General features: G+C 59.5%; 2 non-coding genes and 1 pseudogene across 2 annotated transcripts in view; all 3 read right to left on the bottom strand.

Moving 5' to 3' along the window:
- Positions 1-1,687, bottom strand: part of LOC145273237 (large subunit ribosomal RNA) — a 5,732-nt gene extending 4,045 nt beyond the window's left edge. The window contains exon 1 of the ribosomal RNA XR_013866263.1: positions 1-1,687. This exon is cut by the window's left edge and continues 4,045 nt beyond it. This is a non-coding gene — a ribosomal RNA (large subunit ribosomal RNA).
- Positions 1,688-2,273: 586 nt separating this feature from the next.
- On the bottom strand, positions 2,274-2,431 carry LOC145273450 (5.8S ribosomal RNA). Its single transcript, XR_013866388.1, has one exon. It is a non-coding gene; the product is annotated as a 5.8S ribosomal RNA (ribosomal RNA).
- Positions 2,432-2,829: 398 nt separating this feature from the next.
- LOC145273538 (small subunit ribosomal RNA) lies at positions 2,830-5,210 on the bottom strand (annotated as a pseudogene).
- Between the last annotated feature and the right edge of the window lie 4,790 nt (positions 5,211-10,000).

The following is a 10,000-nucleotide window of genomic DNA, read 5'->3' as shown; positions in this document are numbered from 1 at the left end:
CTCTCCTATCTCTCTCGGGAAGAGAGAAAAAAGGAAAAGTTGCGGGCACCGCAGCAGCCGACGGCGGAAGGCCGAAAACGCCGCGCCGGCGGGATCGGGCACGGCTCGGAGGCGGGTGAGGCGAGGAGAAGACGACGGCACGAGACCGACGACACCCCCCGACGACCCCCGGACGACTTTGCCACGACACCTCTCCCGATCGACGCCCTCCTACACGCTCTCTCGCTTTCGCTTCGCCTTCGGGGTTAGTCAGAGGTGGCCCCTACGACTCGCGAACGGCCAGGACTCCTCGGTCCGTGTTTCAAGACGGGTCGGGTGGGTTGCCGATGCACGTCGCTGACCCGGGGTGGCGGGCGGCTCGAGTAAAAAAGCGTCGCCGAGCGACCTCTCCGGAAACGGAAACGGGCGCGGGCGGGGTTGCCCCCGACAAGAACCCGAAACGTCGGCGAGGTGCGTGACGGCGAGGCCGCGCCAGTCCTATCCCGCCTCTCATCGCGCACGCGCCCGAGACGGTGGGGCGCCTAAGGAGCGACACACAGAGTGCGTCGCCCGCACGCGACTTCCGGCGGGATCAAAACGGACCGGCTCGCCACGTGTAACGGATCGTGTCAGATTTCCTCCGTTCCCGGCAGAAAGGGGCAGTTACGTTCGCGGGCCCGACGGCCGGTGGCCCCCGACTTCACAAGGTGGGAAGACGGGGGTTTTCAGGGTGATGAAACGCCTGCCGCCTACGGAAAAAAACCCGCGTGTTCGACCTGCACGCCGGGAACGGGTCGCGACGACGGACCGGAGGGGAAGTGCGTCCGGTGCCGGCCGCGCGGAGGTCGCGCCGAAGCGCCCGCGCCATGATTACGCCGAGCGATGATGAAGGGGACGGGTGCAGCGGAGTCGCGCGCGGAGGGAGCAGGAGGAAAGAAGAAGCGGCGGCGACGGATGCGGCGGGTTAGGGCCCGGCGGCAGCAGCGATCGAGAGGACGAGTCCCCTCCGTCGCAGCCAACCGACGCAGCCACCTACCGACGCCGCGGTCGTCACCACGTTTCCCTTCCCGCTATCCACGCGGCCCGTCTCCTTCGTCGGCGACGCGGGCACAAAAAGCTGGAACCGCGGGGAACGAGTCCCCCGCGGACACGACGAACGACGACCTGTGCCGCGACGGCCTCTCTTTCAAGAACACACATCGAGTTTGGGCTCGAGCCTAGGCAGCACCGGACTGAGTCCCCCGCGATCGCGGTGAGCGGTCCCACCCGTTTTACCCCTGGGCGGTTTCACGTTCTCTTGAACTCTCTCTCCAAAGTTCTTTTCAACTTTCCCTCACGGTACTTGTCGACTATCGGACTCGTCCCGGTATTTAGCCTTGGATGGAGCTTACCACCCCGATTTGGGCTGCGTTCCCCAAGCAACCCGACTCTCGGATCGAAGGCCGTCGCTCGCCGTCCGCCACCGAATGGGCCTGGCACCCGCCGCGGGCGGCCCCGATCGAGGGAACTCCGAACTATGCGAGACGAAAACGAACGGCTGCCTTCGACCCATGCGCCACACGTCCCGAAGCCTTTAACTTGCGACGGGATTCGGCGTTGGGCTTCTCCCGGTTCACTCGCCGTTACTAAGGGAATCCCGGTTGGTTTCTTTTCCTCCGCTTAGCGATATGCTTAAGTTCAGCGGGTCGTCTCGTCCGAGCCGAGGGCGGCGGTTTTTAGTAGAGTGTGGTGTTTGGAGGAGAGGAATCTCGATCGGTACCCTCCGTGTGACGACGGCTGGCCGATATAGCGCCCGTCCGACCGAAAATGAAGAAGCCAACAATTAAAAAAAAGCGTGGGTCCTCCCCATCCGACGTTGCGTTGCCTACGACGCGGCCACCTTTTTACGGTGCGACGGCCGTGCTCGTCGCGCTGCTCGAGGCGTCGCTGAGAGACACCTTCATGAGGCAGAGAGCGAGACGAGCAGGCGGCGCTTACGTCGGCAGTCGGTTAGGTCGGTACTTTTTTTTCCTTCGGCTGCTTTCGGACAGACTCCTCCTGCTCCTCCTCCACAGTGTTTCTTCACGCGGTCGAAAAGGGAAAAGACTCCGCGGTCTGCCAGCGGGAGACGAAGGAGGAGGCCGGAGAGGGTTTTAAAAAAAAAAAAGACATTGAAAGGAGTCAATTCTTTTTTTATTTTTCTTCCCCCTCGTCACTCGCTCCTGCGACGTCCCGGTTACCACCGTGCCGAGGACCGGGCGGGCACGGGGACGGCAAGATGTCGTTTCGTTAACGGAGAAAGACATGTAACGTTCCGCCTCTCGACCGGACGTGGCCCCGAGACAAGGGATCTCGGGGCCGCAATGTGCGTTCGAGGTGTCGATGTTCACTGAGTCCTGCAATTCGCATCAGTTATCGCGGCTGGCCGCGCTCTTCATCGACGGACGAGCCGAGTGATCCCCCGTCCAGGGTTCAGCACTTGGTTTTTTTATATTAGTTTTTGTTTATATAGATTTAGTAGTGTGCGAGGAGGTCTGTGCGAGGAGGCGTGACGGCATTGCAATGTCGCGAGTAGTTTGTTTTTTTAGCTAGCGGCGGTGGCACAGCGGCTGCAAAAAAACAAAAAAAACGATAAAGCGGCGACAAGGCAAAGAAGAAGCGGCCATCACTTGCGGTGGGCGAAAAAACAAACAGGTGGTAAGACGCGGAAGCAAGCAAGAAGAGCTGGGGCTTTAAAAACCTCCGCGTCACCACAAATCTATCTCTCGCTCCGCCTTTTATAGGTTTGTTTGCGCGCATTCGAGGCGTTGACGCCGACAGACAGAGGAGGTAGGCCGGAAAACAACAAACCAGTCTCGAACGGGAAAACGGTAATGATCCTTCCGCAGGTTCACCTACGGAAACCTTGTTACGACTTTTACTTCCTCTAAACGATCGGGTTCGGTCGTCTTCTCCAGGCATCGAACGCCGAGGCGTAGATGCACGAGTGTCGTGACGGACACGTCGCGCACTGCCCGGCGGCGTCGTCGGCCAGATCCGAGGACCTCACCGGACCGTTCGATCGGTAGTAGCGACGGGCGGTGTGTACAAAGGGCAGGGACGTGATCGACGCGGGCTGTTGACCCGCGCCTACCGGGAATTCCTCGTTCACGGGGTTGGTTACAGGCCCCGATCCCTATCACGGGAGGTGGTTCAGAGGTTTCCCAACCCTCTCGGGCCGGGGCGAAGTCCCCGCTGATACCTCCAGTGTAGCGCGCGTGCGGCCCCGGACATCTAAGGGCATCACAGACCTGTTATCGCTCCGCCTCGTGTGGCTTTCTGCCACCCGTCCCTCTAAGAAGTGCGTGAGAAAACCGACCCGGACCCGAGCGCCACGGAGGACGCCGAGCCCGCCGTAAAAATCACTGACATCGGCGCACTAGTTAGCAGGCCGGAGTCTCGTTCGTTATCGGAATCAACCAGACGGATCGCTCCACCAACTAAGAACGGCCATGCACCACCACCCACCGAATCGAGAAAGAGCTATCGATCTGTCAATCCTACCGGTGTCCGGACCGGGTGAGTTTTCCCGTGTTGAGTCAAATTACAGCCGCAGGCTCCACTCCTGGTGGTGCCCTTCCGTCAATTCCTTTAAGTTTCAGCTTTGCAACCATACTCCCCCCGGAACCGAACTCTGGTTTCCCGCAGGCTACCCGCCGGGTCATGGAAGCGAACGCCGGCGGATCGCCGGTCGGCATCGTTTACGGTCGGAACTACGACGGTATCTGATCGTCTTCGAACCTCCGACTTTCGCTCTTGATCGAGGAAAACGTGCTTGCCACACGCCATCGCTGCAGTTCGTCTTGCGACGATCCAAGAATTTCACCTCTAACGTCGCAATACGAGTGGCCCCGACCGCTCCCTTCGATCATTGCCTCGCCGTAGACGGAGACCGACAGACGTAGACGAGGCCCTCTTCCATCATTCCATGCTTATCGTATGCAAGCTTGAACAGCCCGCTCTGAGCACTCTAATTTTTTCAAAGTGAACGTACCGGCCGCCGCGGACACTCGGTTAAGAGCACCCTTGGAGGAGAAGAAACCGCCGACCGCAACACGCGCGCAGACAAGACACGAAGCAGGGACTCGGAGCGGACCGGGGGGTTCAAAAAAAAAGAGGAACGCGCGGAAAGGGAGAGGGAGAGAAGCGCGGGGTGTCAGAGTGCGGGGATGCGAATGAACGCACCCAAACACACACACGTAGCACCCCGCCCGTTAGACTACTCCCGGAACCGAACCGACGACCACTTGTTTTTTTTTTCCCGGATCCCGATCACGACCCTCCTCGTCCACCTCGCCGGCAGGACCGCGTGGCGGGTATGCTAGCGGTTGACACCGGCGGAAAGGGCCGGGAATGCGAACGGACGACCAAAGTCAACGACGGACGATGGCGCCGCCGCCCCGGGGCCGCTTGCGCGACCACGAACCCGAGTTCGGACTACGAGCTTTTTAACCGCAACAACTTTAATATACGCTACCGGAGCTGGAATTACCGCGGCTGCTGGCACCAGACTTGCCCTCCGGTTGGTCCTCGTTAACGGATTTGAAGTGTACTCATTCCGATCGCGGGGCCTCGACAGAGTCCCGCGTCGTTATTTTTCGTCACTACCTCCCCGTGCCGGGAGTGGGTAATTTGCGCGCCTGCTGCCTTCCTTGGATGTGGTAGCCGTTTCGCATGCTCCCTCTCCGGAATCGAACCCCGATTCCCCGTTACCCGTAGTAACCACGGTAGGCACTTAACCGACCGTCGACAGTTGATAGGGCGGACCCTTCGAGAGACCCGTCGCCGGGCGTGAAAGCTCGTGCGATCGACCAGTGAGTTATCCAGAGTCACCAAAGCGGAGCGCGCCGCCCTATGAGCCCCGCCACCGAACGGACCCGCGAGCGGGAACGCCGACGACGGGAGGACGGAATGACGCGCATCGGTCTCAGTCTAATATGTAGCGCCGCGACCCGGAACGGCCGACGCGGGGTGCCAGCGCGCGAGGCGTGGCGACGACGGCGCGCCGACCGATCGCGGCCTGTGTCACATGTATTAGCTCTAGAAATGCCACAGTTATCCATCGCCTCCGAGGAGGAATACGGTCCCGAGGATTAGGTCCGGTTCCTGAGCCATTCGCTGGTTTCGCCCGTTCTAATGCGTGGCGTGAACTTACACTTGCATGGCTTAAGCTTTGAGACAAGCATATGACTACTGGCAGGATCAACCAGGTATCGTTGGAATTTGGGACTTTGTTTCGACAGAACGACAGACCGACCGACCGACCGACCGACATAAGACAGACAACTACAACGACGGGCACGTGTTTATTTATTTTTCGAGGGGGTTCGCCGTCAGAAGAAGCGCGCTGCCCGCGCTGATGGCCTCTTTTTTGTTTCTCCCCTGACTTGGACCGAGACCGAGACTCAAAGAACGAAAGCGACCAACGTCGACAACAACAACGACAACGGCACCCTTGACAGCGATACATACGACAAACGACAAGCAGCACGACGGCAGTGCACACGGACATCGAGGGTCAAGGTGCAGACTGAACTCGCCGAGGTCGTCGTCATCGTGGTCGCCATCGATTCCGTCTCGTCGTCGTCGTCGTCAACGTCCACGTCACAGCCGGCCGAGAAGAGAGAACAGACGACAGCGTCGACAACAACAACATCGACAACGGCACCCTTGACAGCGATACATACGACAAACGACAAACAGCACGACGGCAGTGCACACGGACATCGGAGGTCAAGGTGCAGACTGGAATCGTCGAGGTCGTCGTCATCGTGGTCGCCATCGATGCCGTCTCGTCGTCGTCGTCGTCGTCTTCGTCGTCGTCGTCGTCATCAACGTACCAACCGACCGAGACGAGAGAGCAAGCAACAACGTCGACAACAACAACGACAACGGCACCCTTGACAGCGATACATACGACAAACGACAAACAGCACGACGGCAGTGCACACGGACATCGGAGGTCAAGGTGCAGACTGAACTCGTCGAGGTCGTCGTCATCGTGGTCGCCATCGATGCCGTCTCGTCGTCGTCGTCGTCTCCGTCGTCGTCGTCGTCGTCGCCAACGTCAACGTCAACATCACAGCCGTCATCGGGGAGGAGCTGGACCAGGGCAGCGGCGGCGTAAATTTTCCCGTCACCTTCGTCGTCGCCTTCGTCGACCGACCGACCGACCGGCGTCGTGTTCGTGCTCGGAAAACCGAGGAGAGACAACGTGCACATGGCGCGTTCTCGCAAGCGGCTCCTCGGTCCGATTTTTTTGGGCGGCTTTTTCGAGCTTTTTTTTTTTTCTCACCCTTTCGTCCGTGCGACGGCGAACGTTAGGGGAAAAAAAAAAAAAAAAAAACGACAACAACGCGGCGGACCGGGCGAACAACATCGTCGACACACACGACATTGACGACCGGTCCCCCTTTTCACAATCGCATCGAGATAAAAACGAACGAGTCCGATTCGAGCACCGAGTCGCGAGCGGGAGGACTGTCGGTGCAAGTATCGATCACTGACGTGAGCGCTTCGCCGGACAGAGGATGGCTCATCCGGCAGCCGTGCAAATCGACGGTATGGGAAGAACGAACAAGAAGAGCAACGACTTGATCGGCGGCTTGGGAACTGCGGACGGTGAAAACGGGTTAATCGACTGCGACCACGACTGCTCGATCGATCTTCTTTGGCGCTAACAAAGGTGGAGGTGGCGCAAGAAGGGACTAGCGCTATCACCGTCCACGTATCAGAAGATGCGGCGGCAGACGTCGACGCTTATGCGTTGTCGGACGAGAAGTCGCTGCAGCACGTGTACCGCGAGCGGGACGTCCAAGGTTTTGCCAGACGGAAAGAAATCGGGTGTCAGCGAACGTTCACACGGCTGTGAGATCGGACGCTGACAGGAGTAGGAGGCGGCAGGCAGGCGGCGGTTACGGCGGCGGCGCCTGCTGCTGCTCATCCTCCTGTTTGCTGCGGCGACTTCCAGGACGGGAGAGCATCGAACAACGTACGTATGGTTACAAGGGGATCAGGATCTACATAGTGCATCCCCCGCGGCTATTTTTGTTTGTTTGTTCGCTCGTTCGTTAATTCGTTCGTTCTCGTTCGTTCGTTCGTTACAATGTACGTTTTTCCGTTCGACGGCGGCAGAGAGCGGCGGCGTTTCTCCCTAATCCGGAGGATTTATCGGTCGCACAGCGATGGGTCGTTCGGCCGATCATCGAAAGATTCGCAGGTAGTGGTTGAATGGCAGAACGGCAGCAACAACAGCGGCGGCTGAGAGCGGCGAACGCTGAGGCGGAAGCAGAAGCTGCAGCAAACGTATCGGCTAAACATGGTGGACATAGATATGGCTGACGACGCGGGTACCACGACGACTATGGAACCAGGAAAAGGAGCCGTTAGTTGTTCCAACATATCGTTCGACACGTCGAGCAGCCCTAGGTCCACGGAGAAGCACACACACGTACCACGTATTATAACCTAACGACGATGAGCGGGCGCACGGTTGGCAGGAACGAAGGCGGCGGATCAAAACAAGTTGGAGCGCGGCGACAGCGATAACGGTGACAGCCCTAGGCGGCGGAGATGCCACTTTCTGACGCCTTTGCGACAAGCCCGTAGAGACGTTCCGGACCACCACGAGGCAAAGAGTCGCTGCTCCGACGAACCGACACACCAAAGTGTGCTTCCTACCGAACATGTTTTATAAAACTTTCAAACTGGAAAACCCCAGAAATGGTGTTGGTATTCGTCCAGACCCACCTCCGACACCTGAAAAATGGTGGTCAAAAAAAACGTCGATTATACGAAGCGACATTTCTGGTCGGCGATTTTCCAGTTTTACGCCTACTGCCACATGGGAGTCGGTAGGCGTCGCAAAGTGCCTTCTCGACGCCTAGGCACACCAGGACTTTGTCATTTTTTTCCCCCTCGACATTCCTGGTCCGGTCTATTCCGATTTTACACCTACCGCCATGTGGGGGTGGCAGTAGGCGTCGAAAAGTGCCTTCTCGACCGCTAGCGACACCACTACTTTATCGAGCTCTGGAGGCCCGCACACCGACCCGGGGGCCGCGGAGTCGACCCCGGGGGCCTCCTGGCGTCGCCGCCGCTCACTTGGACGCCTTCCGCAACCTGTGGTCCCGCTCGGGGCCGCCGGGAGCCTCGCCGACCTGACCGGTGTCGGTAGGCGTCTGGAAGCGCCCGGCCGACCTGGACGAGGTCCCCCTGGCCCCCGGGGGACACCCCTTAGTTGGATGGGGGTGCTGTCCCGGGCACACATGCAACCCGCGGCCGCCTACCGACAGCCCCTTCGCTCGATCGCTACTCCTTTCCACATATGTCGGAGAAGCCGGGCGGTTGTGAAACCCCGAGAATGGTGTTGGTATTCGTCCAGACCCACCTCCGACACCTGAAAATGGTGGTCAAAAAAAACGTCGATTATACGAAGCGACATTTCTGGTCGGCGGATTTTCCAGTTTTGCGCCTACCGCCATGTGGGGGTGGCAGTAGGCGTCGAAAAGTGCCTTCTCGACCGCTAGCGACACCACTACTTTATCGAGCTCTGGAGGCCCGCACACCGACCCGGGGGCCGCGGAGTCGACCCCGGGGGCCTCCTGGCGTCGCCGCCGCTCACTTGGACGCCTTCCGCAACCTGTGGTCCCGCTCGGGGCCGCCGGGAGCCTCGCCGACCTGACCGGTGTCGGTAGGCGTCTGGAAGCGCCCGGCCGACCTGGACGAGGTCCCCCTGGCCCCCGGGGGACACCCCTTAGTTGATGGGGGTGCTGTCCCGGGCACACATGCAACCCGCGGCCGCCTACCGACAGCCCCCTTCGCTCGATCGCTACTCCTTTCCAACATATGTCGGAGAAGCCGGGCGGTTGTGAAACCCCAGAAATGGTGTTGGTATTCGTCCAGACCCACCTCCGACACCTGAAAATGGTGGTCAAAAAAAACGTCGATTATACGAAGCGACATTTCTGGTCGGCGATTTTCCAGTTTTGCGCCTACCGCCATGTGGGGGTGGCAGTAGGCGTCGAAAAGTGCCTTCTCGACCGCTAGCGACACCACTACTTTATCGAGCTCTGGAGGCCCGCACACCGACCCGGGGGCCGCGGAGTCGACCCCGGGGGCCTCCTGGCGTCGCCGCCGCTCACTTGGACGCCTTCCGCAACCTGTGGTCCCGCTCGGGGCCGCCGGGAGCCTCGCCGACCTGACCGGTGTCGGTAGGCGTCTGGAAGCGCCCGGCCGACCTGGACGAGGTCCCCCTGGCCCCCGGGGGACACCCCTTAGTTGGATGGGGGTGCTGTCCCGGGCACACATGCAACCCGCGGCCGCCTACCGACAGCCCCCTTCGCTCGATCGCTACTCCTTTCCAACATATGTCGAGAAGCCGGGCGGTTGTGAAACCCCAGAAATGGTGTTGGTATTCGTCCAGACCCACCTCCGACACCTGAAAATGGTGGTCAAAAAAACGTCGATTATACGAAGCGACATTTCTGGTCGGCGATTTTCCAGTTTTGCGCCTACCGCCATGTGGGGGTGGCAGTAGGCGTCGAAAAGTGCCTTCTCGACCGCTAGCGACACCACTACTTTATCGAGCTCTGGAGGCCCGCACACCGACCCGGGGGCCGCGGAGTCGACCCCGGGGGCCTCCTGGCGTCGCCGCCGCTCACTTGGACGCCTTCCGCAACCTGTGGTCCCGCTCGGGGCCGCCGGGAGCCTCGCCGACCTGACCGGTGTCGGTAGGCGTCAGTCAAACTTGCTTAAGAGGCAAAGCCTCCTCACACCTTAAGAGAGTCACAGTTAGTCCCGCCGTTTACCCGTGGTCGTCGTCGGGGGTGCCGGTCGGTGTGTTTCGGCGTGTTTCTTTCTTACTTTAGCTCGCTCCTATAAGCTAACTCAGCAGCCCTGCTAAAATCAATTTATCATTATTTTCAATCTATCGAAAATCTTAATTTATTATTATTTTCCAACTATCGAAAATCTTAATAGAGTTGGGGTTTTTTGTTTGTTT

Source organism: Euprymna scolopes, unplaced genomic scaffold, assembly GCF_053919585.1.
Source record: "Euprymna scolopes isolate OS-2025 unplaced genomic scaffold, ASM5391958v1 sca1, whole genome shotgun sequence".
NCBI classification, from domain to species: Eukaryota; Metazoa; Mollusca; class Cephalopoda; order Sepiida; family Sepiolidae; genus Euprymna; species Euprymna scolopes.
Note: the sequence above shows the minus strand (reverse complement) of the source record. Positions and strands in the feature narration are given on the sequence as shown.